The following is a 17,339-nucleotide window of genomic DNA, read 5'->3' on the forward strand; positions in this document are numbered from 1 at the left end:
AGGGGTGAGATGGGATGATAATTTGGAACTCAAAATTTTGTGGAAGTAAATATTGAAAACTAAAAATAAATTTATTAATTAAAATAATAAGGAAATGGAGCAGGTCAAATCTTGTATTACTATTCAAAAAAAAAAAAAAAAAAAAGAAAAGTGAATCTCCTTTCCAAGGTGTGGAGCCAAAGGCTTTGCTTTGGGGAAACCCATGCCTGTAAAGAAGACCTAGAAGATGCCCAGTGAAGTTGGGAGCCAAAAAGAAGGCGTAACTAGCTTTGCTCACCAATCTTTCATCTTCTATTTCATGAACAATTAAACTCAATCAACATTTTTTTGCTGTTCAGTCGTGTCCAACTCTTTGTGACCCCATCTGGGGTTTTCTTGGCAAAGATGCTGGAGTGGTTTGCCATTTTCTTCTCCAGTTCATTTTATAGATGAGGAAACTGAGGCAAACAGGGTTAAGTGACTTGCCCAGGGTCACACAGCTAGTAAGTGTCTGAGGCCAGGTTGTCTTCTCTTTTTTTTGATGGTGAGGCAATTGGGGTTAAGTGATTTACCCAGGGTCACACAGCTAGTGAGTATCTTGTCTAAGGCTGGATTTGAACTCAGGTCCTCCTGACTCCAGAGTCGATGCTCTATCCACTGTGCCATCTAGCTGCCCCGTGAGGCCAGATTTGAACTCAGGAAGATGAGTTTTCCTAACTTCAGGCCTAACACTCTATCCAATTTGCCACCCAATGCCCAACATTTATTAAGCACCTACTATGTGCCAGACACTGTGCTAGGTGCTGAGGATACAAATAAGAAAAAAAAGAAAGAAAGATAGTCCCTGTCCACAAGGAGCTTACAATCTAATGGGGGAGAATGACAGCACATAAAATGAAGAGGAGAAGGTATGATGGTAGTGTGGAATCCAAAGAGTGTAGCTGGTAGCAAACGGTTGGGAAACATTACTGGAAACATTACCACAACTGCTTTAAGTGTCCTGAAATATTACTGTGCAATAAAAAGTGACAGATAGAGTTAATTCAGAGAAACAGAAAGGTTTGTATGAGCCAATGCAGAGTAAAATAAGTAGAACCTAAAGAAAAATATGCATAGTTACTACAACAGTGGAAGTGAAAGGATCACTAAAAGGAAGCCAAACTCTAAGCAAATAAAAACCAATCATAGTCCTGGAGAACAGATAATTGGCAGAGGTGAAGCACTGCTAGGGTAGAATATTGTATGCATTGTCAGTTGTGGTCATTGAATAGGATGCTTTTGCTCACCTTTTCTTTGTTACAATTTTTTTTTGTTTGTTTTCTGTTTTTGTTACAATCAGGAGTTAAATAAGGGAGGATGAGGCAGAAGGGGTACATTTCCAGAAATGATTGTGCTATAAAAACAAAATGCACCATTAAAACATGTTTATGTAAAATGTTTATTTAAAACATTTTATTTGTAATATCTTAAAGAGCCCTGTGTCAGCTGGTAGTGCGTTTGTTTATTGTGACACATGAGCCTCGCTTTCATCCGGGCTGCCTAAGGTGGGTGAGAACAGAGAGCAGAGAATGTAGATGGACCAGCCTTCGGGATATGGGTCCATCCCCCTTTTAGAGCCAGAATATGTAACTGGGTTTAATTAAGCGTAGAGGGAAGCCGAAAGAAGATGGCCATATTTGGCAGTAAGTTCTCAGCCTACATAAGAGCCTGTTGGGACTAGTTCCCCCACAGGGGAACTATGGAGAGGTCATCAACCTATCCAATTTAAACTAACAAGCATTTATTAAACACCTTCTTTGGGGGGGGGAACCCTGTCCTAGGTGCTGGGGATGCAGATAAAATGAAAAGCAGATTGACCTCAAGGAGCTTATATTCTACTACATTCCTTTTTTTAAAAATTTTTTTTCTTTTTCTTTTTTCTTTTCTTTTCTTTCTTTCTTTCTTTCTTTTTCTTTTTTTTTTTTTACTACATTCTTACATACCTCCTGGTGCCCAAAGAATGAAGATAAATATAAATAAAACTGAATACAGGGCTTAATGAATCTAGTATTGGTTCAGCTTTGTCAAAGCTATTCAGAGGTGTTTCAGGTTTGAATGGACAGTCTTCACCATGATCGGGTTCTGCACCCCACCTCCCACCTGTAGTGTCTCCAGGTCTCACATTCTGCCTTAGTAATCAGGAGTGGCTTTTCCCACACTTTGTACTTCTGTTTATTTGGCACCAACTTAATTGGGTAGAAGACATGTTAGAGGGATAGAGTAGACCAAGGGGGCTAGTCAGTCAGAGTTCAGTCAGTCAACGAGCATTTGTTAAATGTCTACTCCATGCCAGGACCTGTGCTAAGCTTCAGGGAGACAGATAGAAAAGAGAGAAAGCTGCTGCCCTCAAGAAACATAGATTCTGCTGGGACAAGGGTCAGGGGAGGAATATAACTCGTTCACAGACAAGGAAATACAGGAGATACACACACATACATATAATACATATATAATATGTGTGTGTACCTATGCAAATGAATACAAAGTAATTGGATAGGGAGCACTAACAACTAGGCTAAGCAGAAATATCCTTTTTATTTTTTTTCTATTTAGCATTTTATTTTTCCCTAGTTACATGTAAAAAGTATTTTTAACATTCATTTTTAAAACTTTGAGTTCCAGATTTCTCTCCCTTCCTCCCTTCCCACCCCACCTTGTTGAAAAAGCACACAATTTGATATAGGTTATACATGTGTAGTCATGCAAAACATATCCATAATAGTCATTTTGTGAAAGGAAACATAGACAAAAAAACTCAAGGAAAAAAAGAAAGTTTTTTTTCTTTTAAAGTATGCATTAACCTGTATTCAGACACCATCAGTTTTTTCTCTGGGGATGGATAGCATTTTTCATCACAAGTCTTTCAGAGTTGTCTTGGATTGTTGTATTGCTGAGAATAACTAAGCCATTCACAGCTGATCATTTAATAATATTGCTGTTATTTTGTACATTTCGTTTTGCATCAGGCTATTCAAGTGTTTCCAGGTTTTTCTGAGAGCATCCTGCTCATCATTTCTTATAGTACAATAGCATTCTATCATAATCACATACCACAATTTGTTCAGCCATTCCTTAATTGATGGGCATCCCCTCAATTTCTAATTCTTTGCCCCCAGAAAAGAGCTGTTATAAATATGTAGGTCCTTTTCCTTTTTGGTTTTTAATCTTTTTTGGGATACAGACCCAGGGGTGTTATTGCTAGGTCAAAGGGTATGTACATTTTTTATAGTCCTTTGGGCATAGTTCCAAATTGCTCTCCAGGATGGTTGAATCAGTTCACAACTCCACCAACAATGCATTAATGTCTCATTTTTCCCACATCCCCTCCAAAAGTTGTCATTTACCTTTTCTGTCCTGTTAGCCAATCTAATAGGTATGAGGTAGTTCATCAGAATTGTTTTAATTTGCAAGAAAGGCCCTTTTTAAAGGAGGTAGCATTTAAGCTGAGCCTGGAAGGGAGCTTCCAAGAGGTGGAGGTGGGTGAGAAAAGCATTTCAGCATGGGGGACAGTCAGTGCAAAGGAATAAAGGTGGCAGATAGGAAGTTGTGTATGGATGGATCTATTGCTGTGTTGGAGGTATCACTTCCTATAACAAATATCCAGCTCAGGGTAAATAAAAGTGGCTATTAGAGCTATTAGAGCTCCTAGGATCATAGACATAAGGGTTGGACAGGACCTTAGAGATCACTAGTCCAATGTTGCCATTTTACAGGTGGGGAAACTGAGGCCAAGAGAAGGGAAGGGACATGCCAAAGGTTGTCCAGATAGTAAGTAGCATACCTCTGACCCAGGAGTGTGCTGGAGCCAGCTGGAACAAGCTCAGGAGAACAGATTGTTGAGTTTTCAATGTGCGTATTTAGACCTTGTAGCAAAAGCTACAAATCTGGGCTTGACTGATTGTTTTGTAGATTGGTCTAGACTTAAGAAAGTGATGGAGAAAGTGTTGATAACATCAATTTTACTTAAAAGTATATCATGTATGTATATCTTCTTCTGAGCTGGTGGTTAAATATTTACCAGTGTACCCTTGATCTGACATCCTGTTTGTATGGAGAAGGCAATGTGACTCCTGATCTTTGGAGAGGACAGACATGATGTTGAATATCTGCATATGATGTAGAACTGTTAGCAGAGCTTCTTTGGGGAGAGACACATGGGGTTCAGCATTTTTTAAGAGAGTGAGATGATTTTTTAAGTTGCAGACGTGTGAAACTGACTGCTCAAATATCCCTGATTTCCAGCTTGTCTTTCTTAAGACTTCGGAGATTTTTCCTTTGGATGAGATCAAGGCCTTTCACTTGTTTTGAGAGAAGAACTCTCACTTCCAAGTTTAAAAAAAAAATTCAATTATGTATTTTTTGTCATATTCTAACCTGTGTAAAGTCTCCAAATTGTCTTTGCCATTAGCTCGGATAAATGCATTCATGTCCCTTATATGATCAAAATTTATTGTCATTCTACCTCTCCTTCTGCCTCCAAACTCCAAACCCTGTTCTTCATCCAAACTGTAACCTCTAAATCATCTACCCCTAAGCTCTTTCTCAGGCCATCACTCCTGCACCAGCTATACTCTCTTCTTTCCTCGTCTGGACCAATGGGTGAACCATTTTAACTCTACACTGTCTTTTTTCCTTTGGTGCATTGCCTCCTTATCCTATGGCTGATTTTATCCATCTAAATCTCATCCGTGGCCCATAACCACCACCCTTTAGTCTTACACGCATGCCACAGAAAGAAACTGGAGAAAATCATGAAACCCTGCTGACATCACCTTGGTTGAAGATGGGAAAACATTTTTTTTACACAGACAATAGTCACAAATTATACTTTACTATCACAATTGTTTGTAATCTTCAAAGAAATAAGAACTGTGTGGGATAGGAGGTTGAGTAGGATGACCTCTGAAACTTTTTCCAACAACAGTATGAAAATGACTTCCATGAGGGCTTCAATCTGTCAGTGGAGGGAGGAACCACACTGGCAGAATCATAGATCGTAAAAGCGCTGAAGTAGTGAAAGATCAAAGCAACCGTGCACTTAAACTTTAGTAGCTTTCTTTGGAACAGACCACAGAAGCAGAAGAGTTGGAAAATCAATCAAATTCCTCTTATCATAATACTACAGATGCTTCTGCAGTGATTAAAGTTAATGGCATGACTGACTGCTCTTCTTATGTAATGTTATGATGTAATAATTAACTTTTTTGTAGTGTCTTAGTCTGTTCCTCACAGCAACTCTGTGAGGTATATAGTACAAGTGTTATTATTCCCATTTTTTAGTTGAGGAAAATATGGGCAGAGTTGAAGTCCATTGTCATGCAGTGAGTCTTTTGACCCCAAACAATTATCTCATTTCTTCAGACAAGCTTCTGAGGTAGGCAGAGTTCCCCTGTTTCTCACATGGAGGTGAAATGAAATGCCCAAAGGCCAAACACAATTAATAGTACAGCAGGGAGCAGACGATACTGCTCCCTCACTCCCAACCAGTGACATATTCTCTTAGAATGGAAAAAGAAAGGATGGAAAGAAGATTACATCATCTACCATAGGTTCCCAAAGTAGGTGATACTGCCCCTTTGGGGGGTGCTGGACTGATCCAAGGAGGCAGTATTTTTTTTGTTTTGAAATGACACAAATTACAAAAAAAAAAAAAGTTAAAGGGTTAAAGAAAGTGGATTTCCAGGCGGGTGCTGAGTAATTTTTTTTTTTTTAAAGAGGGCGGTAGGCCAAATAAGTTTGGTAACCTCTGATAGGCCAACCCTCACATTTTACATAATGTGAAAATAGATTCAGAGACTCTACAGCAAGCACTAAAACCAGGATTCAAACTTGGGTTTTCAGGCTCCAAATTCAATGTTTTTGCCCCCACTTTGTTTGAAGTTCAATCTTAAGGGACATGATATATAGGGTAAATACATTGAAATGGGAATCAAGAAACTTGTAACCCAGTCCCAGTTTTATCTTGTGTAACCCAGTACAATTTCCTCTCTCAACTTGTTTCCTCATATGTAAAATTAGGGGGTCAGACTAGATAATCTATGCATTCTTTTCTGGCTCAAATATTTTGTAACGTTTTGGATGTACTAGGACCTCTGTCCTAGGAAGGTTTATTTCTTTTCAATGGAAGGTCAGTCACTGTAGTTGAAAAAGTAACCTGCCACATACAAACCCTTAGTGGTCAGGAGAAATGGAAAGTTAACCATTTTATCTGGATAACTGGCATTTAATGCAGTCATGTTAAACTGTGCATTGCAACCATCTATGTTTTTGTTTCAGCTACATAGACTGAAATACAGTGTAACCATACATGGAACACTAAATGTTTACTGTATGCAAAGCACTTGTGCTTAGTTGAGATGAAACTCCTATTCTGGAATAAATATCAGCTCTGATGAAGGCAGGGGGCCATGTCTTGTCCAAATGTCCTATTTCCCCCATGGTCCAGCAAATGTCAAATTAATTGTAGTCTGGCCCAGAAGCATATTACTGGGTTTAAAAAGGTTGGGTTGGGTGCAGTCTTGGAGTATTCTCGCTAAGTATCTTTCTTTCGTTCTTGCTGAACCCAGAATTTGGCTCATGTCAAGAAAAGGTAATGAACCTAAACCCCAAATGCAAATACTCTGGCTAACTACAGAATATAGGATACAGTTATTTAGCCCGATAAAAGAAATTATGCAAAGATGTGCACCCAAACTCTTAAATGATCAAGACAAAACTGCTCTGGTGAATCCTCCTTCCCAGATATCTAGCTGTCCTCCCCATCCCGCACCAAGGAAAGCACTTTGTGTGCTAAAGAATCAAGCAACCCTCCCCTCTGGAGAACTCTTCCCCTTCAAGGTCCTTCAGACTATGTAACCCTGTATTATATGTGGTGTACTGGGGTGTGTGAGGTGTTCAGGGAGGACTAGCACCTCTGGTGTGAAGGCTCGCTGAACCCTTTTCAGGGCTTATCTGCCTTTGGTGACCATCTGTCACCCACCTCTCACCTGTGGCTCCAAGGAGCTGTAACATGTGTAGACAGGCTAAACTGTGTTGAGTGTAACCAACAGGCCCCAAACCGGACGGTGAGTTGGGGGATGTCTGCCCCAAGCATGTGAAGACCTCTCCCCCCCACCCCTCCACCCTCCCCCTCCCTCCCCCCATCCTTCTGGCAGAGTGGGTGCGTGAGAACAATTTGTACCAATGACTATGAAGGCAGCAGAAGCAGGTGCTATGAAATGCCTGAAGCTTGGTCATCCTTGGAAGATACCAAGGTCATCCACTGCATCCCAGACCATTGCCAATCATCTTGACTTTTGTCCTGCTCCTGGACTTTGATGACTCAGAAAGAGAGAGCAAAGTTGAGGACTTTGTGCAGCTCTGCCCCTGCCTTGTGTCCAGTTCATGTACAAATCAAGACATGTCTTGGGGCCTCTTCGAAAATGAAGGAAAGGGGCAGTGGATAGAGCACCGGCTCTGAAATCAGGAGGACCTGAGTTCAAATCCAGCCTCAGACCAAACACTTGACACTTACTAGCTGTGTGACCCTGAGCAAGTCACTTAAAACCCCAATTGCCTAAAAAAGAAAAGAAAATGAAGGACAAACAATAGCATCACCTCAACTGGGCCTTCAGTGCTGCAAAGCAATCCTTTTACACCTCTCTAACTCATTTACCACAGGAGTTCTTCCAAACCTTTCATTGATCCTTAAACCTCTCCCCCTACCCTCTCAGGTGAACCTTGCCTTTTATTAACTCGAGGTAACTTGCTGAGAACTTCCTCTTCTCTGTTCCTCCTCATCTCACATTACTCATATACATTCTGTCAGTATCCCTTCATCCCTGTCTCACGTGAAAAGATGGACCTCCTCCTTACCAAGGAAAATCCTTCTGCATGCATAAGCGCTCCCATTTCTTCCTGTCTTCTCCAGCATATTGTTCTCTCCATCACCCCACTCTCTTGCTTATCTTCAATCTCTCCTTTTCTGCTGGTTGCTTCCCCAGTATCTAAAACATATCCAAGTCTTCCTCATCCTCAAAAACCCCTCACTTGTTTTGCCCGTTCCCACTATCTATTATCATGTATCTTTTCTGTCTCTTGTGGCTGAACTCCTTAAGAAGGCCGTCTAGAATTCATGCCTCTACTTCCTTTCATTTCACTCTCTTTTTAACTCTCCATCAGCTGGCTTCTGATTTCATCATTCATCTGAAACCACCCCCTCCAAAGTTACCAATGATCTTTTAATTGCCAAATCCAATAACCCTTTTTCAGTCCTTTGACACTTTGCAGCTTTTGACACTTGATCACCCTCTTTTCCTTAATACTTTCTTTCTAGGTTTCCAAACCATTATTCTATCCTGGTTCTCCTCTTACCTGTCTGACCACTCCTCATTCTCCTTTGCTGGATCTTCAGGTCATGCCCACTAACCATGGATGTTCCTTAGGGTTCTGTCCTCTTCTCCCTCAATACTATTTACGAGTCTTCTTCTTTTCTCCATCTCTGCTGTTTTACTTAGTGATCTTATTAGTTCCATGGTTTCAGTTATTATCTCCGTGCTATGATTCTCAGATCTACTTATCCAGCCCTAACCATTTTCCTAACTTCTAGACTCTAATCTCCAACTGCTTATTAGATATCTCAAACTAGATGTTCTACAGTCATCTTAAGCTAAACATATCCAAAACATAATTTATTATCTTCCTCTCAAACCCTGCCCCTTTCCAATCTTCCCTGCAACTGTTAAAGGTACCATCATCCTCCTAGTTACCCAGGCTTATAATCTAGGTTTCATCTTCAACTTTTCAGTCTCTCTCACCTACCATATTCCAATTTGTTGCCAAGTCCTGTCAATTCCACCTTCATGGCATCTCTCACATATACCCTTCTGTCCTCTAACACCACCACCACTCTTAATCAGATGCTCACCACCTTATACCTGGTCTAGTTCAATAGCCTGAGGTAGCAGATCCCCCTGCTTCAAGTCTCTCTCCATATAGTACATCCTCCACTCATTATCAAATTAATCTTCCTAAAGTGAAAATCTGACCACGTCACGTCCCAACCCCCCACTCAGTAAACTTCAATGGCTCTCTGTTACCCCCAGGATCAAATACAAAATTCTCTTGGCATTCAAAGCCCATTACAACCTGGCTCCCTCCTATCTTTCTAGTCTTCTTAAACTTTATTCACCACCATGTTCTCTTTGATCCAGTAACACTGGTCTTTGCAGTTCTTTGAACAATACGTCCCATATTCCCACTCTGAGTATTTCCTGGTTATCTTCCATCAGACTGAGCTTTTTTTTTTTTAAGGCAATTGGGGTTAAGTGACTTGCCCAGGGTCACACAGCTAGTGTCATGTGTTTGGTCTGAGGCCAGATTTGAACTCAGGTCCTCCTGACTTCAAGGCTGGTGCTCTATCTACTGCACCACCTAGCTGCCCCTAGACTGAGCTTCTAGGAATGTCTTTTGCCTTTCTTAGTTTCTTCAGCCCTTGGCACACTGCCTGGCACACAATAGGTGTTTAATAAATGCTTATTGATAGACTGATTGACTTGCTTTTGTCATTTTTTTAAATGTGCAACTAGCTTTGGTAAGAAAGAGTATAAACTAAAGGAAGTCTATAAATAACCAAGGAAGCTGATCTTCTTAGGAACCTGACTTGTACCCTTATACCAGCATTTTTTTTTTGAGACATAGAGATCTAAATCTAGTCCAATGCCCCTCTTGGAGATAGGTGAAGAAGAGAGCAAGAACCCATACACTACCCTTCTCCTGCTCCCCTCAAGATGGAAATTGCAGTCTCCCTTGTAGAAGGGTGGACCAAATTCCAGATAGCTATCCATGCCATTCCTGAGACACATGTCTATATATTTATATAATCCATGCAGACATACATATGCAGCCATACATTTCTTACATGGGCACACATACATCCAATGAATGTAAATGACTTGCTCAGCTTGAGGAGTGCCATTAAGGAGGAAAATTGAAGGAGGAAGTGATTATGATTGCATTCGAAGCTTAGGAGCCACTGCAGGCTCTTCAAGTTCCAGTTCAGAGTTCAAGTTCCAAAGTCTTCTGTTAGAACCTAGCACTCATCTGACACCCATTATTCACCTCATCTGTTCAAGAGTAAGTTTCAAGAATTCCTTCTCCTTATTGAAATGTCATCACTTCAGCCTCATGTAGAAATGTAGGTAGGCTAAGAAGGTTGGCATGAGCTGCATGAGATGGATAGGAATGTGGTTAAAAATGGAGTTCATAAAGTGCTATAAGTTTCCTGAAATGTTGTTAAAGAAGCCAAAGAGTATTATAATAGACTTGAACTTCTCATACTAGTGCTGAATTCAGTCTTCCATTTAGCTCTCACCACCCCCCCCACTTCACCCCACCCCATCCCCAGCTTGGGTTGGATTCTTTGAGGGTTGATCTGGCTCAACTGGTCCTGCAAGTAAGGTTTAAACAGGAGGGAGTGCTAGTCTCCAATGGCGATTGCTTCTAGATCCCTGTAATCAGCGCTAAGCATAGCTTGTTGTTCTTTGATATGAACATCACTGGAATCTCCAGAGGAAAACGGAGTAGCTGGTTAAATCTTTTTCACAGTCCGGTATTGAGATAGACCCAGAGTGGGTGATGTTCTCAGATATGGTGAGAGAATATTGGTGTCTGGTTGAGACCGTAACCCTTTAATCTGAGTTGGTCATGTAGCCACTTGAAGGTATGTTCTTGGCCTCATTAGGCCCAAACTCCTAAATTCCTGTATCTTCTGGTCAAGTTCTAGAAAAGCATTGATGGGGATAAAGGATTGGCTATGACAGAAAAGCAAGAACAGTCAGGGAATATGAACAAAAATCCACATTCCATGTGTTCAGGAGGTCCTTGAGGCTCCATGAGTAACTCCCCTGGAACACTGAGCAGTTCTTAGTAGCTATTTAATAAGGCATATTTCATGGGCTCAGATTAAATTGGCTGCCACTCACTGATTTCTACTATCATAGGCATGTCTTGGTTGGGGTGGGGTGATACATCAGAATTTGTCTTAGTTGCAACGGGTTCACAAAATTTCTGGGTGTTCCAGCAGTGTCATGAAGTAGAAAGAAGACTGAACTTGGAGTTGGAAGACCTGGGTTCCAATTCTGGCAATGTCATTTACTAGCTCTGTCACCTTGAGCTAAGCACTTCTGCTCTCTGGGCCTCAATTTCACTGAATCAAAATTGCTTAGAGTTGGAAAGATCTTCAAAGACCAGTTATTCTTCACTTGATAGTTTCTATTGAGAGGTGACTCAATATCTCCCAAGTAGCATATTCTACTTTTGGATAACTATTTTTTTAGGTAATTTCCTTTTGCATAGAACCTGTGTATGCCTTTCTTCAGCTTCTACTCATTTCTCCTAATTCTGTGCTCTGGGGAGCAGTGAAATAAACCTAATCCCCTTTAATTTGACAAAGCTAGTGGAAGACAGCTATTATGTTCATTCTAAATGTTCTCTTCAGGTTCCATCAATTGATCTTTATGTGTTATGATCTCATCATGATCCTTCACTTCACTGTTTACTTTCCTCTGAGTTGTCTTCAGGTTGTCAAAAAAAAAAAAAACACAACAATCCACTAACAACTTTGTTGGGGAAAAGAGGTACATCAAAGAAGAATGGGACTGCTGTTCAAAGCAGAAGGAAAAATAATGGACAGTGGAGAGATGGCAGATGGTGTCAAATTCGTCCTAGCTTCACTGGTTTCTCTGAGTCATGCAAAATGGAGCAAGCCTATAAAGCAGTAAAACAGGGCAAAAAGACTGAATTACCTTTAGTCATTAGCAAAGACAGTCTGTGTTTCATAAGTATGAAGCTTAACTGCATTATAACAGTTAAGTTAAAACTTGGTTTAATACATTCAAGAGCATTATAACAGTTAAGTTAAAATCTTAACTTGGTTTAATACATCCAAGAGCTTCATTCAGTCTCTAGGCTAGTTTTTTTAATTAAAATTTTTTTTTTCAATTATATCAAAAATCGGTTTTTTTCTCTGCTGCTTCCACTCCCACCCCCACCCCCACCCCCACCCCACTGGAAAAACAAAACTCTTGTAACAGACATGCATAGTCAAGCAAATAAATCTTCATATTGGCCATGTCCAAAAAGGTGTTTCATTCTTGCATCTTGAGACTATCACTTCTCTGTCAGGATGGAGGTAGCAACCTTCAACTTCTGTTCTTCAGATTTGTGGTTGTTCATTGCATTGATCAGAATTCTTAAATCTTTAAAAGTTTATTTTTACACTGTTGTTTCCTGGTGCTATTCACACCAGTCTGCGTCAGATCGTAGAAGATTCAGTAACTTACCTACTGTTATGCTCAGAACACATTGGCAGAAACAAACCAAATCTTCAATAGTACTGACTTCTGTTATACTCTGGCAGGAGGCTGAGATTTAAGCAATTGAACATGAAGCAGTTTTCAGAAATGCTGAATAGAAATTATTCCATTTTACCTTGGCTCTGCCCTATCCCCTCAAATTCCATGTGTTCTGACCAGCCAGGTCAGGGCTTGGGCTTCTTCTCTTGCTTGCTGACAGTCATTTTCTCCAATTTAGAACTTTCCCAGAGGGCCTCCAGACCTCTTAAATTCATAAAATCCCCTCTAAATCTTGGCACATCCATCTTAAGGTTGATATTTGGTCACCTATGCTCAAGAAAGGAACATCAAACAGAAGAAATAGAGCTTTGAGATAGGTTCTAGCTCATGTAGTCTATCAATAGTCAATTGTCAATAAATGTTTATTAATAGCCTAGTATGTGCTAGGCACTGTGTTAAGTCTTAGGGATACAAACTTAAAAAGAATAATAGTTCCTGCCCTCAAAGAGCTTATAATCTAACGAAGGAAGACAATATACAACTAAAAAAGCCTGGGGAGAGACCATCAGACAGCACCCCCTGTAGGGGCATGATGTTCCCGGAGCTGAAACCAAACTAATTAGTTGATAAAAAAAAAATTAAGAGTTTATCTTTTTCTGAGCCTTCCCTAAAGGAAGATGTTGGGAGAAGTTTATTGCTGTAGGTGTAGGTGCTGAAAAGGTGTTAAGCATCAAAGTTGGATCAGCCTTTGAATTTGTAGTTCTTTTAATGCACATATATCTTTATGTGTGTATATATATTTACATATTTTTATATAAACATTGTACATATGGGTCCTTTTTCTCTTTTTTTGATCTCTTTGACTATATAATCTTTTTTGTTTTTACATCGACTTCATTTCTAAATATATTCCCTTCTTCTCTCCTCCCCAATAAACCATCTTTTGTAACAAAAAAAAAATTAAAAGAAGAAGAAAATGAGTTTAGCAAACCTATCACATTGACCACGTCTGACAGAACGTGCAATGTTCCAGGTTGCCTCCTACATTTGCGAAGAAAGGATAAAAGTTTGTTTTTTCATTTATTTTTTCAGGGCCAAACTTTGGTCAGTTTCATCATTTTCTGTTGTTGCTGTTATTGTTCTTTCCATTTACATTGTTGTATTCATCTGCACATTTTTTTCTTGATTCAATCTCTCCTTGAAATTATTTTGTATATAATTATGTACAAGTTGTATCCTCTTCCATAGAGTACAAGCTTCTTGGGAGCATGAGTGCTTTATTTTTTTTGCACATAATAACAACTTAATAAATGTTTATTGAATTGGATTAAATTAGATAGCCAAAGTTGATATTTTTATTTTCCTGAGCTGCTTAAATGGTGAATGGCAACTTCCTTTGGAAGGGATCTGTCAACTCCAAGAAATTCTCATACTCTTTCCATAGGAGACTGTCTTCAATAAAGCAGGGGAAGCCTACCTCAAACACTACAGAGACCCAGATGAGGAGAAATTTTTTTTTTTGGATCAGTAGTGAACTGCCTGGGCTTGTGATCAGCTAAAGTTAATGGTACCTTGGAGTTCTTTTGCCTAACCATCAGGCTTGTCCAGGGAGCTGGTGGATCAGTATACAGTGGGGCTTAAGAGAGATAGTTGAGTATTTTGCAGGGCTTAGTCATGGAGCACCCAAGTCTTTGTTGCTAATTATGCCACCTGGGTTTGGAAAACCATCTTAGCTATCCTGGTAGTGCAGCATTTTTCTAATGTAAAACAATACTTTGGGTACAGAGTGACCCAAATGAATAGTGTGACTACTCTGTACCTCTCTTCTGGGGGTGGGGTGGATTAAGGCCTCCTTGAAGGGTGGGAGATAAAAAGTCAATAGTCAATCATAATAATTTTTAAAAATAGTCAGGCATAAGGACTTGAGACCTAGAATGGACTGGGTATTGCCTTAGCTGTTAGAGAGATGGAAATTAGCTGGGAGACACCAAAGGTTTTTTATGCTTGTGGATAGGATGCAGGAATAAGAGCTAAAGTAGTCTTTGTGAAACCTATGGACCCCTTCTCAGAGTAATGTTTTTAAATAATAGAAAGAAATGCTAAATTTCAGTTTGAGGCTAATAAAAATAAAGATGTAAATTTTTTTCCATCCAGTTAACAGACCCCTGAAAATCTATCCACTGATCTCTTGGAAGGTCTTTTGAGGTCTTAGAGTTCTGTTCTTGATATTGTGCTGTTTAATATATTTGTCAATGATACCACAGTTTGAGGAGGGTGGGGTTAGACAGGAGCAGATACAGAATCTGAAGATCAGATTGAAGGGAGATGAGTGACAGGATCATGTGATCTAGAGCTAAAAGAAATCTTAGATATTTTCCAAATAGTCTGACTCCTCAATTTATGAGTGAGGAAACTAAGGCCCAAGAGGTTAAGTGATTTACCTGAAGCTGCAAAACCAGGACTGGAATCTGGTTCCTCTGCTACTTTTTCTTTTCTTTTCTTTTTCTTTTTTTTTGGGGGGGGGGAGACAATCGGGGTTAAGTGACTTGCCCAGGGTTACACAGCTAGTAAAAGTCTAAGGTCATATTTGAACTCAGGTCCTCCTGATTTCAGGGCCAGTATTTTATCTATTGTACCACTTAGCTGGCCCTAGTACTTTTTTCTCATAGCACCCCTTCACTTCGGTGAACCAGGGTGGGAACCTTTGTAGGAAAAAAATAGTTTTGTCCATTGAGTATAACATTATAAACTCAAGACAAATCATAGACAAAAAGGTTAACTCCCACAACCAATCACCTGTTTCTGCAAAAAGTCAAAACTAACACACTCTTTCCCTTGAAATGTCATCCAAGTTTTTCCAAGAGGACGTCCAGACCACATGTTTGTCTTGGAATGTCCTCAGAAGATGACAGCATAAACCACCCAGAGATCATTCAAATAGCAGGAGGAAAGAGAATGGGGAGAAGCTATTCAAACTTGGTCTTCTTTCCTTGTGGCTTGTGTCTTCCTCCTCAGCCTCCTCAGCACCCTGACCTCTCAAATTTCATCAGCCTCTGCCTCCAAAGCCTCCTTGGCCTCCTCTACCAGCCCCTCAGCCCTCACCCTGGGCTTGGCCCTATCCACAATTACTTTGTTTCCATCAATTTCCCTGGCTTCCATGGCCTCTTTTGCAGCTTTAGCATCTTCTGATTTGAATCCCACAGAACTGTACCCTTTAGCCAACCCTGCCTCCCTGTCTGTGACTGTCCTGTGCCCCACAGAGCTATGAAATGAATTTTTCGTTGTTTCCTCTCTCATGTCTTTGGACAGACCTTTGACGAACAAAGTTTTGTAGGACTGGCCCCTGGATGCTGCATTAGCTGTAGTCTGTCCCTTCAGCTGCAGCTGTATGGCTCTGCCTCCAATTTCTGTGTTACAGGAATTCAAAGCTTCTTTCACATTTTCCACAGAGGCAAATTCAACACACAAGTATATTTTAGGTCAGCGTTGGTTGTTCTGGGGCAAGCTGGTGGACCTAGACTTCTCAGACATTTCCTGCAGACTTTTTTCAGTGGTGCTGTAGGTGAGGTCATTCAGCATCAATGTCTTTGAGTCTGCTGACCTACTGTTGTTTCTGCTCCAGGAATTATTCATCCCAGCTCTCGAATTCTCTCATCCTTTTGACTTTTCTCCCATGTGTAGTCCAGAGTGAGAGCCCGACCATCAACCTCAGTTCCCCGTTTCTCTTACAAAGCCTTATCCACATCTGATTCTGTCTTCAATTCAACATAGGCAATTCCTTTGGGTGTTTCATCCTTCATGAAGACCAGTCTGACCTCAATAGCATCTTCAAACACTTCCTTACGCTCTTCCTGAGTTACTTTATACAGTAGATTCTTGACAGAGAGTGTTATTGTGTCTCCATCTTTTTTGTTCTCTTTTGCTTTTTGCAGCTTCATTTATGAGCCAACCACTTTGGAGCTACTGAGTTCCAGAGTCTTTTCCACATCTCTGGGGGATTTGAATTCCGTGTAGCAAACTTCTTGATGGTGCCAATGCTTACCACAACAGTAAGGTCCTTATTTGCAAAGAATTTCCATGATGCCTGTTTTTAGCTCAGAAGCGATTTTGTTGTAAGTTCAGCTTACCAGTGAGGAGATTGAAATTTGCATATGTGTCAGCTTCCAATTTCTGTTTCTTCACTTTGGGGGCTTTCTGTTTGCCCATATCCTTTTTTCTCTTTTCTATTGCTTTTTTGATGGGTTCTTCATTCTCCTCCTCATCTTCCTGCTCCTTGGAGGGATGGCTGCTGCTTTAGCTGGAGTGTCTCCCTTCTTGTCTGATGTGATGACAGCTTTTGCTGAGATAACCACTTTCTTTCATTTTTTTTTCCCATGGGAGCTGAGATAACCTCTTTCTTTCTTTCTTCCTTCCTTCCTTCCTTTCTTTCTTTCATTCCATGGGGATTTTCTTACCAGAAGTCATAACTGCTTTGTTAGCAGGTGTGGTGGCAACAACAGCTTTTTTGGTTGGTGTTACATTCTTTGCTTGTGTAGCCACAGCAATTTTTGCCCTTCTTCTGAGGGACTAAAACCTCTTCTCCACTGCCTTCTTCATCTTCTGACATGTCCTTATCTCCACTGTCTTCTGTCTCCTTTGGTGAGGAGCCATTTTCTTTAGCTCACCTTGATTGTTAGCAGCTTCACCATGGTGGCAGCAATTGACTGGGGGCAAAAGGAGCAGATACATGGCAGGGGCCCAGGTAACATGGGTGGTTGCAGGGAGCTCCAGGAGGAGTCCATCCTAGGGCAGCTCTTTGCTGGTGGAGACTCAGTGGGTAAGTTTTTTAAGGAATGAATGCATTGATTAGGTGTTCCCAAATCTGCCACAGATGGAAGGATAGACTGCAGGATGCCAAGAAATGGCATTTCTCCATTTGGCTTCTTTTGGAGCAGGAGTTAGTGATGGCACTCCTCCCATCTGTAACACAGTGCGTGGCACAAATAGGCA

At 40.5% G+C, this 17,339-nt stretch overlaps 1 pseudogene; it reads right to left on the bottom strand.

The window, feature by feature from the left end:
* Positions 1-15,441: 15,441 nt before the first annotated feature.
* On the bottom strand, positions 15,442-17,131 carry LOC114052746 (annotated as a pseudogene).
* Positions 17,132-17,339: the final 208 nt, after the last annotated feature.

Source organism: Vombatus ursinus, unplaced genomic scaffold (genome assembly GCF_900497805.2).
Source record: "Vombatus ursinus unplaced genomic scaffold, bare-nosed wombat genome assembly UNPS02014809.1, whole genome shotgun sequence".
In the NCBI taxonomy this organism is placed as follows: domain Eukaryota; kingdom Metazoa; phylum Chordata; class Mammalia; order Diprotodontia; family Vombatidae; genus Vombatus; species Vombatus ursinus.